Below are 21,633 nucleotides of genomic sequence, written 5' to 3' on the forward strand. Positions count from 1 at the left end.
TAAATGATTTTCTTGGCAAGCAGAGAGAATTTTAGAGAGTTGGGAGGTGGCAAAGGAAGAGGAGCTAAAAAGTAATGGTGCAGTGAAACCAGACCTCTTAACATTTTTCTGCCAAAACTCAGACAGCAATTTCATTTCAAGTGTAGGATGACATGATAGTTGCCCCTGTTGCAACATCTGAATAACTGTGAGGAAACACCTGAGTATCTCTTGTTTGCTGACTGTGTCTTGTTGACTTCATGGAGTGACACACACTTGTTCTTCAGTTCAGGCCTAGATGCCCACAGCTGCCCTTGCTTTCCTCCATCAGCAGGTGGTTATTTGTACAGATTACAAGGGAAGTGGTAACAGCTTTGTGTTTCTTGGTGTTCTCATTATGCCTGCTAGGAAGCTTCAAGGAAATACGTAGAACTGTCAGGAATGTAAAAGATGCAGAGTCCTCTTCTTGAAGAGGAGAGACTTGGATAGCTGATGAAATCGCAGCCTTTGGGTGCTGTGGAGAAAAGAACTGAAGTCATTATGACATTATGGCAGAGAGCGCCTGATCTGCCAAACTGTCAGCTTTTGATGGACACGGTATCTAGTGACATGACGTTGCACGAACGCCAGCCGGTTTCTCGTTCTGTCAGCGTGGTGGTGGTGCTGCCAAGGGATTGTTACTCACTCAAACTATTGCAAATGCAAAACACTGCCGATCAATACTATAGATGGACAGTTTGTGTTTGGTGATTATCAGTCCTCTATTGGTCTTTCAGTCATGGGTGTGTTACACGGGTAAACAAGTGGTTGAAAGGACTGAAGTATTGGTGGCAGGTAATATTTGTAAATTAAACCATAAGCATTCTCAGCACTTTGTAAATTACAAATAGTTTTCTGACAGCTTTCCAGCATCAGTTTTATTTGGGAGCCAACTCACTGATACCCTAAAATTGAGGGGAAGAAAAATCAATAAAAGTATTGGAAAGTGTTGATTTATATATATTTGGTGTGTTGTGTGTTTGTTTAACACAGCACTGAGTGAGCATCCCAAAGAAATGATTTTACAACGTTGCTGTGACTAAATGCCTCCCAAATGAGTCTGGAAGCAGGTTCTAAAAGTGGAGATGCAGCAAAAATAAAGGAAAAACTTGAAAGAGCGAACACTGACATTATACAAGATAGCAGAAGAGAAATGTTTCAATAATGTTTACAAGCATTCATACAAAGGGAAAAAATAACACAAAACATTCCCACTTAATAGTATTGATTTTACATTTAAAAAATGAACTGCAGCTTATTGCTTCCAAGTCGTAGAGAATGCCATCCACAGATACAGGGAGAAGTATGATGGAGAGGTTTTTGCTATATGCTTAGACAAAGTAATGCTGGAAGGATTAAAGGACTTCTCAGGTGAGGTCATCCTCTACTTAATGCTCGTTGGGAAAGCACAGGCATCTTGTCATGTTGGTTGAATATATTTTGAGGGTTAAGATTATTTTTGCCACTGTATCCTCTGTGTTAGCTATTGTTTAAAAAGAAGATCAAAGCTCTGGTCTTCTGTTGGCAGCCTTTCATACAATTCTTTGAAAGGGAGCGTGCTTTTTATTTCACTGTGACAATTCCTCATTTTTCATGTGTGTTGGTTTACCATCTCTAGAACAATGCTCAAATTACTTATTCAGACAAAAACTGTAAAATCTGGATGACCTAATTAAAGATGTCTAAATTGGCAGTCCTGTGTCCTGGTATTAAGTATTCCCTTACTCAGAAGAGCTGAGTACTTAGAAATCCCATTGCAGTCAACGGGAATTGCAGTAATAAGCACTTTGAAAAGCAGGCTCTCCTTGTTAAGCACTTAAACATGACGGTTTATAGAGATACCTGAGACTTGAAAAGTATTTGCCTAAATTAGTAACCTAATTAATATCTCCAGAGCCAATTAACTGTTCAGAAAATATTTGCACATCATTTTGAAAACTTCAGCTTTAATGTTAAATAACTTTAAATACTGTGCTTTTTACTTAGAGTAGATGAATAGAATTTGATAAAGTGTTTTAGTACTACCTTCTGGAAGAAATCTTGAAGTATCACACTGAAATCTCTGATTTTAGTTTTTGTTAAATTTACTGTGACATGATTCTACTAACACTTAATATGTATGAGTAGCTTTGAAAATACAAGCAGCCCCACTGGACTTAATCAGATTATTTATGTGTGTGGAGCTACTCAGTTGCGTGTTTGCAGAATTGGGGCTTGTGTAAAGTTTCAGTTAATGACTTAAGTTTCTTTTTTGTTCAGTTCTCTAATAGCTTTTTAAAAATGTCTGAAAAGCCTGCATTTACAGCACAGCCCACTCTCTGCATTCCGTTTCAGAAAGGAAAATCATTTTAAGGTCAACTTTTGTTTCTGTAGAAGGGGAAAAAAGCAATGGCGAAATACAAGAGATTTTGGCTTTCTGCATGTTTCGTCATTGTCACAATGGATTCATTCATAAACTTTTGTGAAGATGTGTTCTGATATTTTTTCTCTAATTGTAAAACGTAGGTGCAAGTTTTCCTGGAGAATAACAACACAAAAGCCTTAATTTAGAGTTGTAATTACGAAATGCTGACTTGACCATTCAGAGCAGTAAATGGTTTTATATGGAATGAGGAGATGGATGAGGCTTTTGCTAATGCAGGGCACTTCAGGACACTAATTTATGTGCATCAGATATTTGTATTCAGGCAGTATACAACAGAACATGTGGAAATGGTATGACTCCATCTTTTAGAAAAGTATGTTCATAAAATAGCAGTTTTAAAATAGATCCTGTAATACTGCCTTAGCGTGTGGACAAACCATGAGGTTCAGAACATCCTAGATTTCCTCAGACAATATAAAATGCTTTGTTGCTATTAAATTTTAAACACTGTGTGTCCTTTAAAATAGACATTCTAGGTAATATCTGGAAGTTTAATGGTTTCAGGTGTTTTTTGGCTTGTTCTTCAGACAAAATGGGGCATCTTCAAGTAGCAGTTAAGTGTGCTAAAACCTACACTAAAAGATGGACAAAATGTTACTTCCTTCAAAAACTTGCTCTATAACACCCCTCCCCTCTCCTTTTTTCATTCCTTCTCTGTACAAGAGAGATTTTTTTTTTTTCCTTTCTAGGTGTGCATTCTTAAGTACTTTACACTAAACTGGCTGATTACTCCTAATACAAAAAAAAAAAAAGCATATGAGAAGATACATAAAAACACAGCTGGTATTTCCAAGGGAATCTCCAAAATTAGGTGCCTAACTCTCTTTGGCTACTTTGAAATTTTCAATTTACAGTTCTTGTTTTTGTCTAATTGTTGTACACCTGAATACATATAAAAATATATGAAATATGCTGTATTATAAAACTGACAATATCTCTTTCATGTCAAATGGAGAAAGAAAAACAAGTTTTCCTTAATAAAAAGGATCAGGCTGAGGTGAAACTTTATTTTACCAATATTCTGTGGTGAACCTGCATAATAATAGTTTGTGGAGTTAGAGTGATGCTTAAGTAAAAATATCAGGCTGGGTCACAAAATATGTAGAAGAAAGAAATGTCTTCGTGTGGCTGGATGCAAGAATGAGCTGACCTCTCAAAGACATTTGATCTAGGGAACTCACTGTACCGAGATGTTATCAGAGTAAAACATTACGTCTCAGACTAAGTAATGAAGAGGTTGCGACATATGCCTTATGGCATAAGAGAGCTACTAAGAGCATGAAGTTAGAAAGACAACTTTTCAGACGAGGATGCTGTAGCCTGCTTCTGTATTACTTTGCGCCTTCTGTGGTTGGGGGCATCATCTCATGTGGCTGTTTTTGTGTTGTAGTGATGATGCCATTTTTAGAAAAAGTTTTTTTTTTGTTTTTTTTTTTTGTGAATCACTACTATAGAGGCTCAAATTTTGACGAACTGTCCTCATGATGGTGCATGCTCTGTTAATCTTAGTAACAGATATGATCAATGTATGCCATAAAATGGCTTTGTATTCCAATAAAAAGTATTTAAAACAAACAAACAAACAAACAAAAGCACACTAGTATAGCAGTTAAGTTCTAGATCAGCCAAAGTAAAGCCACAGAGTGCTTGCAATTTCTCTAGCTCTGCTAGTTTGTATGAATGGTGAACTGGCAGCACTTGTCCTTGATTATTGTCAGTCTTAGAAATGCTTTGTATATGAGAGTCAGTATTAGAAACAAACACTATTTTTAGGAAAGCAACTTCTTTACTCTGCAGTCTACATCTCATATGCTTCATTGAAGAACAGCTTTGTTAAACCAGCAACTCCTTGCAGATCTACTCTAGAGACCGAATCTGAGGTGTGGGTTGATCTTGTGTGTTGTTTGTGTTTGTCGTTTTTTTTTTCCCTTCAGTGATGAAATGAGCATCAGCAGCAAGCAGATTTGCTGCATGTTGCTTCTCCATTCATGGAAAAGCTGAATTCAGTTATATCAAGCCAATTTCCTGTTTAAATGGCTGTTTTGTTGTGTTTTTTTTTTTTTCTCCTTCTTGTTGCCCAGAACTGGAATTGAGATGAAGCAAGAACCATTTCTTCCTGATCTTGACACATGTTTGCTTTTCTTGGCCAGCTGAAAAAAAAATGTTAGAACAACAAACTTGATGCGAAGGCACTAGCAGAATAATTAAAACCTTGTACATAGTTTATCAGTTATTGATCACGTTTCTTCAGATAAGTGATTCGGTAAAAATAATTATAATGCTCTGAGGAAAGCTGCCTGTGGGCACTAGAATTCTTGGGTGAAGAACTCTGGTTTTGTAAGTGTTTCTATTTCGTCATTGTGGAGAATCTCCCTGGAAAGATTTTATTGTGCTGAATGAATGAGACCAACTTTTGGCTTCAGTCTTTGTTCTCCCTTGTTTTGTGAGGTACTTTAAATGAGGAGTGCCTTCAATGCCTGAACAGCTGCATTTCTTCCTTTAGGGCTTTCACCAGTGAAGAACAATAACAATAACGTGGAGATAACTTAATTATAAAATGCGTAGATGTTGTTTTGCTTATTTGAACAATAGGCTGGAGACATGGGAATATGAACCAGTGAAGCAATAAACATTCTTCTAATAAGGAAGCATTTACAAATGAAGTAGCTTTTAATTTCTGTATTTCTGCACTGTGTTGAAGATATGTTGTGGTTTTATGCTTTGGTATTCGGTATGTTTATGTCACAAAGGGCTATGGTAGTAGTTTAAATATTTTTGGGTTGCAGAGACCTTATAAGGAAATGTAAGGTGATACAAACTGCTCTTTCAGTTGCGCTTTCCGATTATTTAATGCATACAGAAACATAGTTCACTTTAGGTTTGTGAAAGCCATTAATCTAATAATATCAATAAGTGAGTCTTTTCTTGAAGTCACCCGCTGTGCAGTTAAAACTAAGCTGGAATATAAATTGATGTTTTTGCAATCCAAGGAGTTGTAATGCAGTATCACATAGCCTAGCAACAGCTCAGTATTGGCATAACTCACTGCCATAATGAGCTGCTAACACATAGGTGTGGCAGTAAAGCGTATAAACTATTGCAAGCAAATCCCAGAATTTGCATGTGTTGCTTTAATTTACAATGCTAATAGAGATGACAAACATTATTAACTTATGGTAATTAAAATGCACGTCTGTAACTTTATGACATCTCTACAGTTTGTTGTATTTTAGGTTGCAGGAAGCATTATAAACTCTGAAAAAGCTGTAAAGAGAGGTTAATAGAAGTTACCGAGTACAATTCGAGATTTAAATGGGGAAGACTATAAAAGTATTACTGTTTTTCTTATTCAGTTATTTCCATATATTTCATGGTTCCTAAACTACTTTTTCAAGTGTATATCTATGTTTGTGTATATTCTTGGTTAGGAGAAATGTTTTAAAATGACTGCTCAGGTGCATGTAGACAATAGATGTGTCTGACTCTTTTTTAATGATTTAAAGTTGTTATTCAGTTAAATTAGACCTCATGGCACTGATACACATCTGGTCATTACTTTCTTTTGGAAGTATTTCCCTACCAGTTTGCCTTCATTAACAGCTACCAAGTGACTCTTAGAAAATAAGTAAAATTTCATATGATGGTATTTCTTATATGATGGCTGTATTGTTGCTGGAAAGTGAAATCAAATGCTTGTAAGCCACAAAATCTCTACAGATGAGTTTCACTGTATCAAACAGAGAAACTTCTGGTCTTGCAGTGAAAGCTCTGGAGGTTGCTGTGTGTTGGTAAATACACTAATAGTGTCCTCTGTTTCTTCCTAGCAGTACACCATTCACTCAAGAAATTGGATGGTGTTGGGTATTGAAGCCCTTTAAAATTTACATCTTTTCAAATTACGTTGCTTAAGCAAGCAAAATCCATGCGATTAATTATGTATGTTTTTTTTCTTGATTTTTGCTCCTCCCCTTCGGCTAGAAGACACTTGGCTTGGGTTTGTCACTGAGTCCATCTGACTGAGACGTAACTAGTTTGCCTCTTTTATGTAGCTGCAGTGGTATCTGGCTTGCAGCAACGAAGCAGTCGGTGCTGCTGTGTGATGGGAAGCTGTGACACAGACACACACCAGGTAGCATCCACGGTGGGAGGAGGTATGCTTGCTTTTCAGAGCAGTTTATGTTCTGGGGAACCAGTGCCGTTTGTCTTCCCAGGTTGGAAGTGGTGGTGTCAGCTTTCCTGGAGACTGTTGACCTCTCATGTATGTTCATAAAAAGGAGGGGAATGGAGTCAGCTTCACCTTGGGTAGGTGTGTTCCCACCGTGCCGCCGGAGATGCTCAGCGTGTGCTGGGTGGCTGCAGCACTTGCTGTTTTGCAGCTCGCTGTTAAAGATAAGGCTTGGCCTGAAATTCTGCGGTCACATAAAAGCAACTTCCCCACCCTTAAACTGGAGGTGGCTGGGCTGTAAGATATCAGCACAGGGAGTCCTACAGCCTTTTCTTGTGCAGCAGCAGATGGGTTAAGATTTGGTATTAATAGCCATGAGAACATCAGAAGGTCTGAACTGGCTCAGGATGAAGGTTCATGTTCTGCAGCATCCTCCCTTTGACAGTGCTCTGTGTCCGATGCTTGGGGAAGGAGCATGAGATAATGGGACGAGCCTTTGGTGACAAGCCCTCCTGGGGTACTCTAACACTTTTGACCAGTTTTCAGTTTAGTGACTTCCTAAGCTAAAGGTTGTGTCTGTCTTTTTGGTTTCTTAGCCCTCAATAGGTTATTCTTGCATGAGGTTGTCCATTTCCTTCTGTTCATCGTTTGAATCGGTCAGGTGGTGGTGGTGCTAAGCAAATTGAGAGCTTTCTTAAAACCTCAGGTGCCTTGCTTTCCAGCTGATCTACAGATAGTGGCCTTAGTCTGGGCTTAAAAAGAAGTTTTGCACTCCGCTGATGTGAGAGGAAGCAATTCCAGAAGTGTGAGGGAGATAAAATGGTAGCCTGGTACTTAAAAGCGAAGGGCTGACATCTCCTTTCTCGTGCGGGCCTAAGCGTGCAGTGACTGCGCTGAAGTCAGTGCAGTAAAGCCGGACTGACACCCATGTGACTTGGATCGGAGTTTGACTCATAGCTTGTAACAAAAACAGCTTTGAGTGTGCCTAAATCTCCTGTGAGCTGGCAATCTTTCTTGCCAGCCCTGAGGTGAGAGGTCCTCGTGGAATAAAAGAGCTATATAAAACTGTCAGGAAGAGGATCCCAGAGAAGACTTCCCTCGTGCAAGAGGTACAGTGCTGCCCCAGGGCCACCCCTTGAACATGACCTTGTGTGAGGCCTTTTGTAGGCACATTTGAGTGAGAAAATGGGTGCAGCTAGGGGGCTGCCACTTGTTGGCTGTAGACCTGAAGTACCTGGCTGTCGCTAGCAGCTGCTGAAGGGCTGGAGCAGCATTTGGGCTGGCCATACACCGCTCCATAGGCTGGGCCTCTGGCCACACAGTCATCTTGGAGGCACAAAGGTAGCAGCATGAGATCAGCACTCATTTGTACCTTGGGTCTATAGTCAGCAACCTCATCTGCATAAGTTTTAAATTGTTGATATTGCTAGTGAATAAGATGATGAAATAGATGCTATTCCAAGGTAATATTGCTAGCCAATAAAATGATCAAATAGATGCTAGTCCAAGCATTTCTTTTCTAACATCATTGGTGCATCTCAGTGAGTTGGCCTGCTGACTTCTCTTTCACAGGATACGTAGTAATATGGGTCTAAACAACCAAATCCTTTCCCTCTCACTGGCTGTGGCACTAGCAGATACTACAGCTGCCTTTAGCTGTACCTACGAGAAACAAGTTTTGCAAATGATAAACCCAGTGAGACACCGTGGGGTTTATCTTAGTGTCATGTCACCCTTAGTCACTCTTAGTGATGTCCTGTCTTCTGATGGTATTATTACCATCTATTCTACTTATATTCCTGGTTATAGTTTATGAGAGAGATTCTGAGAGATCAAGGTATATTTATTATCTTTCAAGGTTTTGCTATGTTTGTGCTGCATTTGCACTGCAAGGCACTTGGCAGATACGACAAAGGACTTGTATCCTGCAGGAGAAGTGGCTGGGGCCAGGGAGAATGTGGCACTGGATGTCTGTCATTGAGTATCTTTAATTTTTCTTGGTTATATGAACTCTTCAAATTAAGATATTTTTAACACCGTACTTTATCTTTACTGTTCTTAATTTTGTTAAGTCTAGTCAAAAGCATTAAGGAAGAAAATATTTATGAACTTATATTGAACTTACATTCAATACCTAAATCAAGTACTTTTTTTTCTTCTTTTTCCCCAAACAAAAATAAAATAGTTTGTATTCTTAGGCTTTTTTGACACAAATCTTATGAAGTAAGTGGGAGCTATGTATGCTTTGTACATCTGACCTCTACTGACTGAATACGTGGAGGGATTATTCTGTCACCCAGCATTAGATGCTTATAGGAGAGCTGCTGTAGCCTTCTGAGGAGGGTTTTAAAGGTGAAATGGATGGAGAAAGGGATACCATGTCTGTCTACTTCAGTTGTCATGTTTCTACTTATGATTTTGTCAATAGAAGGGATGGGGATTGTTTCCCAAAGGCGCTTTTTCTGCAGCCTGGTGACTGCAAAACAAAAGATGTAAGCATCCAAAACACGGAAGTAAATTCCTATGCTTCACGGTTGTTGGAAGAAGCTTGAGATTTGACTGAGTGTACTGTAAAAGCTCAAAAGGCAAATAAAAGAATCCACAGCTATATTATATTTAAAAACCTCTCCTAAGTCTTTGGGTATCTCATGATATTTGAGTGCTTGACTCATGAGGTTTAGTGCTTTGAGTTGGCAGTACTATAATCATAATCTTTATTGTACTTTTTGTGCAGGTTTTAAATGTACCTTGTTTTCTGGATACTGTTTTTAAGTGACACCTTGGCTTCATGTGTTAATTGAATTAATCACACGTGGGAAGTTCAGGAGGTACTCAAAAGCCTATCAGTAGAGAAGTGTAATAGAATGAGGAATGAAATATAGCATTTAGTAGTAAAGCTGTATTTTAAGAGTGTGATGTCAGAACGAATTGCCCTACTTGATTAAAAGCCTGATACATGTTAAGAAGCTTCTTTATGTTTAGAAAACAAATGATATTAGATAAGGTACTATACTTGTGACCTTGTACATAGTAGTAATAATAGTATATATATTTTTCCATCAAGAATGTGTTTTGTTTTGCTTTTTATCATTAGTTAAGTTTTAAGACTAACTTTTTTTTTTTAATTTCTTGCAAGGAAATCTTCTCTTCAGATTGTAAGCAGTGACTTTGATAAAAGTACCCATTACCTAAGGAAGTAAATACGGGAGTGCTTATCTAAACCTGCTAAAATCCAAAATCCTCTACAAAGTATTAGCAAATATTGTAGCTGACTATTGTAGACTTGCCAAAATTAGATTACATCTACCTAAAAATGTGCTTTTAGTCAGGCATTTTCTGTAGTTTCGCTTGGTATTTCTACTGATATAAAAACCTCTTCATTTCAGTGGAGATTGCTCCCTTTTTATTGGTATGCTCTGTGTTCAGCACTGAAAGTAAAGTAGCCATGGAGTACTAGAGATTATGTATAGCTATAAATGGTTTGTTCTGATAGTAAGAAGTGTCAAGTAACTGTAGTGCAAGCAGTCATTCATATACAGAGCAAGTATAATACTGTGCTGTTACATCATAATTATTTAGCACTAAGGCGTGCATGTATATTAAGAAGGAATAGGTGAGTAATAAATGTGACACGCAGAAAAGTGGAAATGATCAAAAGATATGTAGCAGAAAGTAGGAGGATGGTCTGTACGTATGTGGCTAAGACAAACTGCATTTGTGTGTTAGGAACAGAATCCCCAAACATCCCGCAATGAGTCAGTCGTGCAGTAATCCATGCTTATTTGTTGTGTAACAGGTTTAAGGATTTAGCAGCGTGGCTCAAATTCTACTCTCGGAGTTGAAGAGTCACAGTTACACTGTGCTTCTCGGATGGAAAATCGATGCATCTAAGCATTGCCTGAAAGAGTAAAGGAGTATTTGTACTTGCAGAACAGCGAAATGTGTAATATGAATCAGCGTGTACGTGCTGGAGTTAACTTGTTCTGGAAAGCTTTTAGATCAGAGCTGTAGTCCCAGTTATAGAAAAAGACTAACGCCTGTAAGAAGAATCACCTTGCTGATGTGAGAGTCGCTGCTGGGCATCTTAGGTCTTAATTTGATATCCTGCAAAACCCACCTTTTCTTCCAGTTGCTTGTGAATTGAAGAAGTGGAGAGAAAAGTGTTTCCTTTTGTGGTAGGGGGCACTTGAAAGGTGTTTGTTATGATGCTTCTTGCTTGTTGTTGTTGTTACCATGTAAATGGGTGATACTGGCTGGAAACTTGTGTCTCAGGCAATGAGGATGGAGGTTTGAACTCCCTGCGAGAGGTGGCTAGTAGCATGCTTAAGGACAGCGTCAGTTGTTTCACATCAGCCTGGATAACTTAGGAGAGACAGAAGAGCCATGAAGTTTGGCAGAGAGAGCCATGTAAGTGTGGAAGGAATAGCTAAGAGCAGTGACTCTTTATTTATGCTTTGCTTGTTTCTTTAGTACCTGATGGTCAATGGAGGCTCAATAAGAGATGAATTCCGGGTAGGCAACAGAGGGGATTAGTTTACTTTTGGGGGTCACGGGAACGAATCCTTGTTTCTCTTCTTTTAGCTGTGCCTGTTGATGAAAGAGAGACTTTGACTCTTTGAAAGATGAAGCTTGACTTTGTAGTGATGATTTGCTCTTAGAAATTATTTGAAGTAAGAACACTTGGCACTGTATAAAAGTGTATAAAAGAGTATGTATAAAAGATTTCAAGTCCCTGCCTTGAGGAATATACACACCAATTAAAACATGTAATATATACTGTACGTATTACGCATTCAGGGAAATAAACAAAACCGAGTGATGGATTTCATTTTGGAAAATAAATTTGAATCATTTATGGAATATGTTTTTAAGGACAAATAAAAAATAATGGGAAAACTGGTTCTAAATGCAGTGTTGAAACACAAGGTCATACAAGGGGAAAGGATACAAAAGATACATTAGGGAAAGTGAATCACTGCCCACGCAAAAGAAAATAGGGCAGGACTGTGGAGGTCCCTGAAGGAGATGAATGACACTTGAATGTGGGATGAATGACACAAGACATTTGACCTGGGTTTTGGCATCCCTTGTTATTTCGGAGGGCATGATGCTGTTAGTAGCAGTGTTACTTGAATAGACCAGAGGGGAACAAGTTATGAGCTGGGTGGCTGGAGGGTCTGCTGTATAACTGAAGGCAGAAATGCCTGGAGAATGGGCATTTTCTGGGGAAGAGGACAGAAGGGACAAGAAGGATTCCAAAGGCCTCATATGTTCAGAAGAGGTAGAACAAGGCAGCGATGAATGTGGGGAGTTTCTCCACTCATTACTGTCCTGAACAGTAATAGAGGAGGAACAAAGGGGAGATGTCCAGTGAGTTTTTAAATACTGAGTTTGAAATGGCTGGCAGGGAATTCGCTGGGGGACAGCACCCACAGAGAGGAGTTTGTGAAAGGGGAAACGAAGGAAGATGGCAAAAGGCGAAAGAAAGGTAAGGAAGGAGGCTGTGTGCCTGGAGGCCCTGATTGTGGAGGCTGAAATGAACTTGCAAATGGATAGCCAGTGAGCCAGGACTGAAGCTGTGTAAGAGAGGGAGAGCCCAAATGGAAGAATTAGTCATAAAGGGCCCGAACAGGTTTGAAAGAGAGAGGAGGAGGAGGTACTTCTGGAAGAAGCAGAAGTGCTAAGGAGAACTGAGAAAGCAGAGGCTGAAGGCTGAGCAGACAGAAAGAGAGAGGTGGGGAAAAGTGACCTTTAAACTATGTCAGCAGGACGGTGGTGGCTTGGGAGAGGTAAAGAGCGTGGAAGCTGCATGCAGATGATCCAGAAGCGATTTGACAGCCAGGCCAGGCAGGCGGCGCACGTGGATAGCTCAGGCTTGGAGGCATTGCAGGTGACGAAGGCTGGGTGGAGCTGGGTGGGAGAGGGGAATTAAGGAGGTCAGTGCCACCAAAGTTTGGTGTGTGTGAGGGTGGTGAGATGGTGTGGGCATACACTGAGGTGGAAGGCGAAGTGAAGCATGTGTAGGGATAACATTAGGTTGACTTCTTCTCTGTCACAGAGGTTGTTTGTGGCTGTGTGTTAAGTAGCCGCAGTTGTTTCAAAGGATAAAGTCTAACTATAATATCTAGAGATGCAAACAAATTCATGTTTTGTGTGCCTTAGGGTGTGTGTGGTTCATGTTTGTTTTAGCAGTCAATAGATCTGTCTTGGAAGTTGTAGTGTATCTAAAAGCAAGCAAACTAGTAACAGCCTGTGCAGTAGACCTCTTCACCCCCCCCCCCCCCCCCCCCCCCCGCAGGCTTGTTTGCTTGCTATATTTTGAGTGATAATTTCAGATTTTTGGTTTTGGTTGTTTGTGTTTTCCTTCCTTTCCTTCCTTCCTTTCCTTCCTTCCCAGTAGTTCCTCAGCATTTGCACACAAGGGTTGCATGAGACTTCCTGAGTTAGGGGTGGTTTTTGTTCCTTTGCTTTTCTCTGATGTTAGGGCAGTGGTCTGCCTTCCTGTTCACACTGCTGCCGAAAAAGCTGGCCAGAGAAGGCTAGCAGTGAGGTCAGAGTTGGTTTGGGGGATGGATGTCCATCTGGGCCCTTTTCTTTCATGTAGGATGCAACATGGAATCACTCACTGCGCTTGGGTAAATCATTATCTGTCTGGATTTTGGGGAAAATTACACGTGTTGTATGTGAGGGATTGGCCCAGTGATTCATAGTCTTTGATTAAATGGCAAGGTAAGGGGAGGTATCTGTACCTATTTATGTAAGGAAGGTGGAGTAGCCCTGAACAGAGTTGTCAGGGTTTATCTTATGATATCCACAATGTACTGACCTGCCAAAATCTGAAGCATGCCTTACATTGTGCAGTAATGAGAGCAAAGTTAACAGGGTTGGTAAAATGGGCCTTGAAATCATATTTATAAGCAACGCGTGGAATCTGGTTGTCTCTGTGTGATACATTGCAGTGATGTTCCACAGAGATAGTTCAGCACTTCAGACCAAAATAAGCCTGGCCAACTGACAGCTGAAAGATTTGATTTTGGGTTCAGTTTCTCTTCTCCTGGCTGGGAGCTTTGAAATCCAGAAAAAGTCATCTCGTGCTTTGTATTCATTTGGTATACGGGGCTATTGCTTTCTTCCCTTTGTGTTTAAAAAATGAAATAGTAAAAAGAGGGGAAAAATAGTTACCCTGCTGTGTAAGTCAACTCATGTTTTATGGTAACATTGCTTTTGTTATGCTAGCTGTACCTGTTTCCTTTCCTGTGCTGACAGTGACAGGCCAGTGCAAGGCTCAGTGTATTTCACGGTTGGATTTATCACATACATAATGGAAGCAGATCTTAACAATGAGAACTACAGAAAACTCTCTAAAATGAATTTATGGAGTAGTGAAACAACAGCAGACATCTTCTGGCCTTTAAAACTGCTGTTGAATGTAGAAACATGGGAGCTCTCAGTTAAACTACCAGCAACCTTCTGGCTTATTACCAAGTCTTAAATAAACTCATCATCACAAATTGTGGATTAAGTGATCTTCAGTGGTACTGTGTACGTTAGTGAAAAGAAAATGAAATCAAAATATTTCCAAGGCACTGGATATCTGAAGGCAGATTTGCCTTCAGTGCTGTCTCCTTCTGTGTTGGGGGTGGTTTTGCTGAGCCAAAGCTGTGTGCAGTTTCAGTAACACAGTGGGTCCTGAGTCTCAGCTGGTACGAGCCAGACTCCAGCTTCACTGGTTTGGGATCTCTGATGCAGTGTCTGTGTTCTGGTGTGGGCATAGTCTGCGTGCTTGACATTCGGAAATGTTGCAGAGAATGGAAAAACCGTGATTGAACGTCTTAATTACCTGCTTAAGTTCTTAAACGTTTAAGAAAGCTTCCTAAAATAGAGCTAGTCAATTCTGTTTAGTGCTTTGCAAGAGCTTACAGGAAAATACTATCTATAAAAAAAAAGTAACCCAACAACTGAAAATGAGTTTTCAGTGTTGTGTGTTTTGTGAGCTTTGTGTCACTTTGCAGAGCTAAGCTGTGCTACCTCCAAAGGTAATGTTTAACAGAATGCTTTTATGGCTTACTGCATATAATTATCCCTCCTTGTATTTCAGGGCACAGTTCTTCTCCTTCCCCTGCCCCCCATTTCTCTGTACTTCTGTGTTGGTTTTGTGGGTGTTGTTTTTTTCTTTTTTTTATTTTAAGCTCTCTTGAAAATGGGACTTTGAAAAGAGATAATACTCTGCAGGGGGAAAAAGTAAGCAAACAACTTACTGGTGTTCAGAATTATTATTTTTTTTATTACACTAAGGCTTTAATAGTTAATCAAATAACAGTGCTGTAATTCTAAATCTGTTAACAGGTTAACGCTTGGCAACACTTATATTTATAAGGTAATGATTTTACTGTAGTAATTTGAGCAGTAGGATAGATTAGGTATAAGAGAGAACGATTTATTACCTTGAATTTCTTAATTCTCCACACAGCCTATTTCATAGCCATGTACCGTAGAAATAATCTTTACCTCCCATTGACCTGCTGAACACCTAGCTGTAGCTAATAAATTTGCTGTGTATTAAAAACACAGCTTTTTTGCATTCAAGGTCTGCTGTGGATAAGCCATTCCAGTGCTGTATGCATGTTCTAAAGCACTCGAGTTTGTGCCTTGTTGGTGTAATTGTGAGAGGGACGAACTGGGGCACTTAGGACAGTGTTCTTCATGTACTTTTGCTGGGGTAGGAAATCCACAATTCAGCATGTTTACTTTTAATTACACACATGTTTTTCTTGCATTCAAGACTTGATTTACACAGCACTAAGGCATTCCAATTTTAGCTAATGGTGTGGCTTCTCATTTGATATAAATTGATCTCATGGCACTGTGTGCGCTTACAGCAGCTGGGGATGTGGCTTGTATGGGGCTTGCATTGATGGGGCAGATGAAAGAGGGAGAAAGGAGGTGTGTGTGTGTGGTGTACCAGCAGGTTATGCCAGCTGATGATCCAGTCCCCATTCTTCTGCAGATAATGTAAATATAATAAAAGTAAATATTTTCTTGTCATGATGCTGCAAATAAAAGCAGGTATTTTTTTTATCCCCCATTTTAAGATAGAAACTGAGCAGAACATAATGGAGCATATTGGCAGGAAAATGCCCTGCCTATACAGTTGGAAATCAGCCCCCATGCTGCAGATTTAAAATGGCCATGTTGCAACTCCCTGCAAATTGGTTTGCGGTGGAAACCCTAACAAGATCATTAAATATAAAAGCACTGTTGGATGCTGGGAAAGTACTGTGCTACACATACATGTGTGCATCTCCATGGACGTGCATGAATGGACAGCATCAATGCCATCGATTTGAATAAGGAGGTAATATACAGTATTGAGGTGACTTTGCTTGTATTTGGAAATGCCTTGTGTTTATTTTGATACTGTCAGAATTGTGAATGTTTCTTCAACTTTTTAATTTTTAGTACTTGAAAATACACAGATGCTAAACTAACTCACTTGGCTGTATGTGGCCAAATAACAGAACATTATTTTAAATTAAAGTACAATGGATTCATTAATTTTTATTTTTATTTTGTTAAGATTTGCTCTAATTTAAAATGAGACTCATATTCAGAATTAGCAATGGTATTGCAGCATGTTGAAATAAAAGCTTTTGACTTTCCAACATATATCATTAATGACCCTAGGAAAAGAAAAAATCACATCTGCACTAGTTCAGTTCTTGGCTTTTCTAGGGCTGATCAATAATCACATTGTGTATTCATTCCCCCCAGCCCCCTACCCTGCAAGGTCAACTTTAACTACTAGTCTTTATATTTCAGAAAAAGGACATAGACTGCCTTATACATTAATAATATTGGTCTCAGTGTTTCCTTTGGATCTAATTTACTGTTACGCCATCAAAAATCAGTAACTTTTTTCCTTCATTTTTACTTTTTTTTTTTTTTTTAATTCTTTATTTGTCATTTTTCAGGGGAGCTTTTCACCTCTCCCTACCTTCTGATGCTCTGTTGAGAAATCTAGGTAGGAATTTGAGGATGCTGAAGTTTGCTATGGTTTTGCTATTTAAATGGATCCCTTCTTTGTTGTATTATTGAATGTGACCATAACAATGGGAGAACAACAATTTAAGGGCTTCTTGTCTGGATGGTAACACAGCTGCTGCAATAAAGTCTTGTTATGGTTGACCAGTCACATTTGGACAGTTATTTCTAATTAGAAGTTCTTATTTACGTTGCATTAGAAAATAGTTTGAAACAAACTGATAGATATTTGAATGAAGTTGGTTCATTTTCTTCTCCTTGCCTTGCAAGATTAATGTTGCTTTTTTGTTTTGTCCTGCAGCCAGAGTAAGTAGTCTTGAAAGAATCTTGCCTTTAAAATAAGCTTTTTATTTTGGACTAGAATGTGGTGGTCTTCTACAACTGCTTTAAAATAAAGCGTTATTGTGGGTGGTTGTGTCAGTGTTACATATCACCACTAGATTAAGCCTTGTGATGGTGGCATTTTGTGATTTCTGCGTTGTTGTTTTCGTTCCATGAAAGTACTGCTGATACTGGTTCCCTTTTATTCATTTCTTCATATTAGAGTGGAAATGTAGTTTGTTCATAATGGATTATTGATTGGTCTGAGAACAGCAGAAGCCCCAAGGCCTTGTCATCAATGGTACTTACTCTCCCAATAGTGAATGCATCACTTCATGCAGCTATTCGCAAACCCAGTCTGTAGGATATAAGCCCGTAATTGTTAATCTTGTACAGCGCCGTTTTTAGGGAGAGGAACTCTTCATTGTCATTATGGGATTTTCCCCCTCAATTTGTTCAGAGAATGGCCCCTTTGTTTTGCTAGTAAGATAAAGCTTGTCCTGGATGTTAATGATATATTTTAATTCCTTGCTCGTAATACTACAGTGTAACTAATAAAGCACATTGCTTTGTCTCCAGAAGACAAACACGCACAGTACACTAAAACACAAAATATGTACTGAGTGGGTGACAGCTCTGTGTTTCTCCACAAACCCCGGAGCAGCGCAGAGCAATCCCTCCCCTGCCCCCCGCGCTCCTGAACTGCTTCTGTAGGACCGACCAAAAAACTGGGTTATGCTGTTCCTATTGTCTTGCTGGCTTGGTTTCGAGAGAGGTCATCTCCCTGCAGATGCATACCTCGAGTTTTTTCAGCCTTGGTGTTTTTTATCTCTATTCCAGTGGATTCGTTCCCCTGCTAAGGGTGTGGCATCGGTGCAGAAAGGCCGGACTCTGCTTTCCCAGCCCTGGCTGCCGGTCTGGAGCCTGCTGCAAAATGTCATTAGCTCATGGAGGGAGAAAGACACAAAAACGTACAATGTAGTCAGAGAAGCTCAAAATAATGTTTCACTGTTCAAATGGCAAACTTCTCAAATGGGAGCAGCTTCCTCCATTGCAGAGAGAGGCTGGTTTAAAATGATTAAACAAAAAAGTATTGCAAAATGCTGCTTAAGGATTTTCTAAAACATTAGCTGAAATAAACTTAGGCTAATAGAAATTCTGCATTTTTCCAGGAGCTTTTTATTTTCACTTTCCAGTCCTAGTGTCAGTTTTGGCAGGCTTAAACAAACTTCAGGAGGTCTGTTGTTAAGATGACTGTGTGTAATTGAGTACATTTGAATCATCTTCCATAACTGGCTCTGGATTTTCTGATAACTTTTTTTTTTCTGGATTAGTTTGGATTACTCTCAAAAAAATCAGTTCAGAGCTATGTTGTGTTTACCTAATGGCAAGTTTATTCCCCAGGTCAGTGGACATCAGGATTTTCTGTAAACTTAAGGGTGGGCTGATTATTTCAAGACATACTCACTCTTCTACCCTCTGGTAGAGTATAAAAGGTGTTACCAGCTCAATGCAGTAAAGGGTCTAAAAGACAAGTGATGTGGTCCATGAGAGTTATCTCAGTAGGATGGGAGCCTAAACAAGGATGTCAGGATCAGGTCTTTGATCAAGGCTGTGGACCAGAGACCCCGGGTGTTGAGAAGGAGCCAGGTGCCCCCCCAAGGAGAGGAAGAGGGCACTCGGATACAATAAGGTGCGCGTATGTGGAGAGCAGTGGCTCTGGAGCTTGAGGAGAAGATGTGGAGGGGAAGAAAGGTGTCTGCAATTCAGTGAGTGTGAAGGCTTGCAAGGCAGTTGTAAAACCTTTCATCAGCTCTTTTTTTCCACTTAGCTGTCTTCTAGTGTCTTACTGTGAACAGCAAAGTCTCTCTGACTTGGGGGCAATCTGAGCCTCCTCAAATCTGGAGAGAGTTGGTCTCCAGGCTGCCGTTCTTTGAAAGATACAACTTTCTCAAATTCACCTAGATGTCTGCCTGAAATATCATTGCATCATCTAGAAAGAATTTCAGCAAGATATTTTCTTCCACAAGATCACACCTCACAATGATGTGTGTGTTGTTTTTTTTTAAGTCACTGTTCCTTTTGGCAGAGGAGCATGATGGAGTGATTGGAGTGCATATTCAAGCCTCTTGGAGATGAGAAGAGCAATATTTCTACAGTGCATTTATCTTTCAGATGTGACTTGAAATATTTACACCCAAACTGAAAGCATTTGATTTCAAAATATACATGTTGCTATTTGAAAAGGTTTGCGAGGCTTCCTAAATTGTATATTCTTGTTTATTACCTATTGAAGAGTTCTCTCATCTTGCCACTCCAGCCCATGCAATATAATTTTTAAAGTCAAGTTAAATTGAGGGAAAACAAAGAGTTTATAGTTTTCTGAATGCTGGAACGGGGATAATTTTATCCTAAGTTTTCTTCTGTCTACGCTGAACAAGATATTTTTATGCAAGTATATGACAGAAATGAATTTGCAGTTACGTTTTCAGTGTGGTATCTCTTGTGTTGTATTTTTTCTGAGTGGCACAAAAAGGATTTAAGAGGGGTTTGTGTAGCCAGCTGCGGGGGCACAGCCTATCTCATCCTCTTCCAGAATGTACAAGTGGCATAAAGAGTATCAGGTATTGCAGAGTGCTTCCGTTTTATTTAAACCATTGCTCCCTGCACTTTTACCTGTCTGCCTCACTTTACAAGTAATGTGAAGGTCTCGGACCAGCCACAAGGGCAATACAGCTGAGTGTACCTGCTGCAGTACTGGCAGGGTCTGATGGTCTCCTGGGGAAGCTGAGTGATACTGGGACTCCCAGGTGGCAGCAGGTTGGCTTTGGCCAAATGCCTTTTCCCTCAAGCCAAAAGCTTTCCAAGGTTGCTTTTTAAAATCGGAGCTTGTTAGACGTTTTGAAGCCTAAATGTTTGAAATAGAATCCATTTACATTTCCTTACGGCTTGTGCCTGTAGGGATCTCCATACCTTGGCAGCCTGAGAGAAATCTGCAGGCTTGATGCAACTCTGCTCTGAATTGTGTGTGACAACCCCGAGCTGAGGAACTGCAGGCTGAACTTGGACCAAAGTGATGAAAGGTTACCAGCTACCACCTGAAATTACTTACTTCATGCAGTTTTAGTAGCCTTAGGGTAGCTGGAGGTGGCCAGATTCCATGTGTGCTGAAAGAGTATTATTTCAGAATACTTCCAAATTCATAATTATGTCCAAATATCTTTATCTTCGCAGTCAGCCAGAAGGAAACAAAAAAAGACATGGCAAAATTTACTTGCTGCAAAGGACTGAACAGTGTGGTTTGGTTTACTAGGTGACATCTGCCATCTCTTGTGCCATTTTTGATGTTGAAATAGTTGTCTGATAACTAAGGTGGAAGTTACTAAGCTAAAGTTGTTAGAATTTTGTTGTTGTTTTCCTTGTTTTGTATGTTCAGTCTCCGGAATGGAAGCAGTTTTCAAAGTTGTCATTCTTATTTAGTATTTGCTGCTTGTTTCCCTTCCAATGAATGCTAGCTTTGTTGTGCGAAGAGCCCCTCTAAGAGAATTACTTGTAAGTGGCACTCAAAGGATGCGAGGAGGGAGTTGTGAGCTGCTGCGGGATGGCTGTCAGTCAATTTGCCAAAGCCTAAAGCAGGCCTACACGTACTGCGTAAAGAAGACTTGGATTTGGTGAACATTCATCCTCCCCCAGGAATTTCTATCTGTGGAAGATCAGACTTGAAATTCTGCTGGCTTTAAATGCGTATGAATGCAAACAGTTCAAAACCAGAAATACTTTATTTCAACTCCTTAAGTTATAAATTGCAGTGTGCAGGCCAAGCTAAAGTAACAAAGCTGAACCATTTTTCTTGGAATATTATGGTGAAAATGATACATTTCCATTAAGTATTTTAGATTAATGAAATCATTTGGTGTTTATTTATTTATTTTTTAGCTCAGACTTATTTTTCCCCCTCAGGCCTAATTGAATATAGGGCATGGGGAATCTCCCGTGAGTGGCTGGATCTCTCTCATAAGTAATGCTTTCTTCATATCCTCATTTTCGTAATGAAGCTTCATTAATGAAAATGCTATGAATAATTAAAGTGAAATGTGTCAGGACTAAGCATAGGAAAGCTGTAGCCAAGTAAACAAAGGGACTCTAAAGCTTGGGATTTATATGTGCCTGAACTGCTGCTTGCAACATTCTCGTCTAAGTTTGGCTCTTAAAACTCTTTTGAACTTTCGGACAGGAAACACTATAGAAAGTTGAATTAAATTGGGACCCACATTTTTTGTTTAAAAGTACTGTACAAGCTTACAGTTAAGCAGTATACTCACTGGTGTAAAGTACAGAAAATGTAGAATGTAGAAAACAGTATCTAAAATACCCAGAACGATCTGTCCCCAGGGCTTACTGGCTTTTTTTTTTCCCTGCTCTACAATGGTGCAGAACATTTCAGAAGCAGCTGCTGCTTGTTCAAGTATACTGTAGTGTTAAATGCAAAAAAAAATATTACTTTGCCGTTTCTTTTTATTGTTTAATACATTTTAGGTCAAGTCTTTGATTATGAGACAATGTGGGTTGCTACTCGGCAGACTTGGATTATGGGTCAAAAAAATGAAGATGTTACTTCGAGTTGTTCCATCCATCAATATGCAGTGGAAAGCACATTTTTTAT

General features: G+C 39.5%; 1 protein-coding gene across 2 annotated transcripts in view; it reads left to right on the plus strand.

Moving 5' to 3' along the window:
- ZNF516 (zinc finger protein 516) overlaps window positions 1-21,633 on the plus strand; it is a 101,978-nt gene that overhangs the window by 19,092 nt on the left and 61,253 nt on the right. The window contains exon 1 of one of the 2 annotated variants that reach the window (XM_035550559.2): window positions 15,701-15,963. The exons of the other annotated variant lie outside the window; for it this stretch is intronic. The gene's annotated coding sequence lies outside the window, so the exon portion shown is untranslated. Of the gene's footprint in view, window positions 1-15,700; window positions 15,964-21,633 lie in introns of those variants that run through there. 2 annotated transcript variants of the gene reach the window in all.

The sequence above is a fragment of the Cygnus atratus genome, chromosome 2 (assembly GCF_013377495.2).
Source record: "Cygnus atratus isolate AKBS03 ecotype Queensland, Australia chromosome 2, CAtr_DNAZoo_HiC_assembly, whole genome shotgun sequence".
Taxonomy (NCBI): Eukaryota; Metazoa; Chordata; class Aves; order Anseriformes; family Anatidae; genus Cygnus; species Cygnus atratus.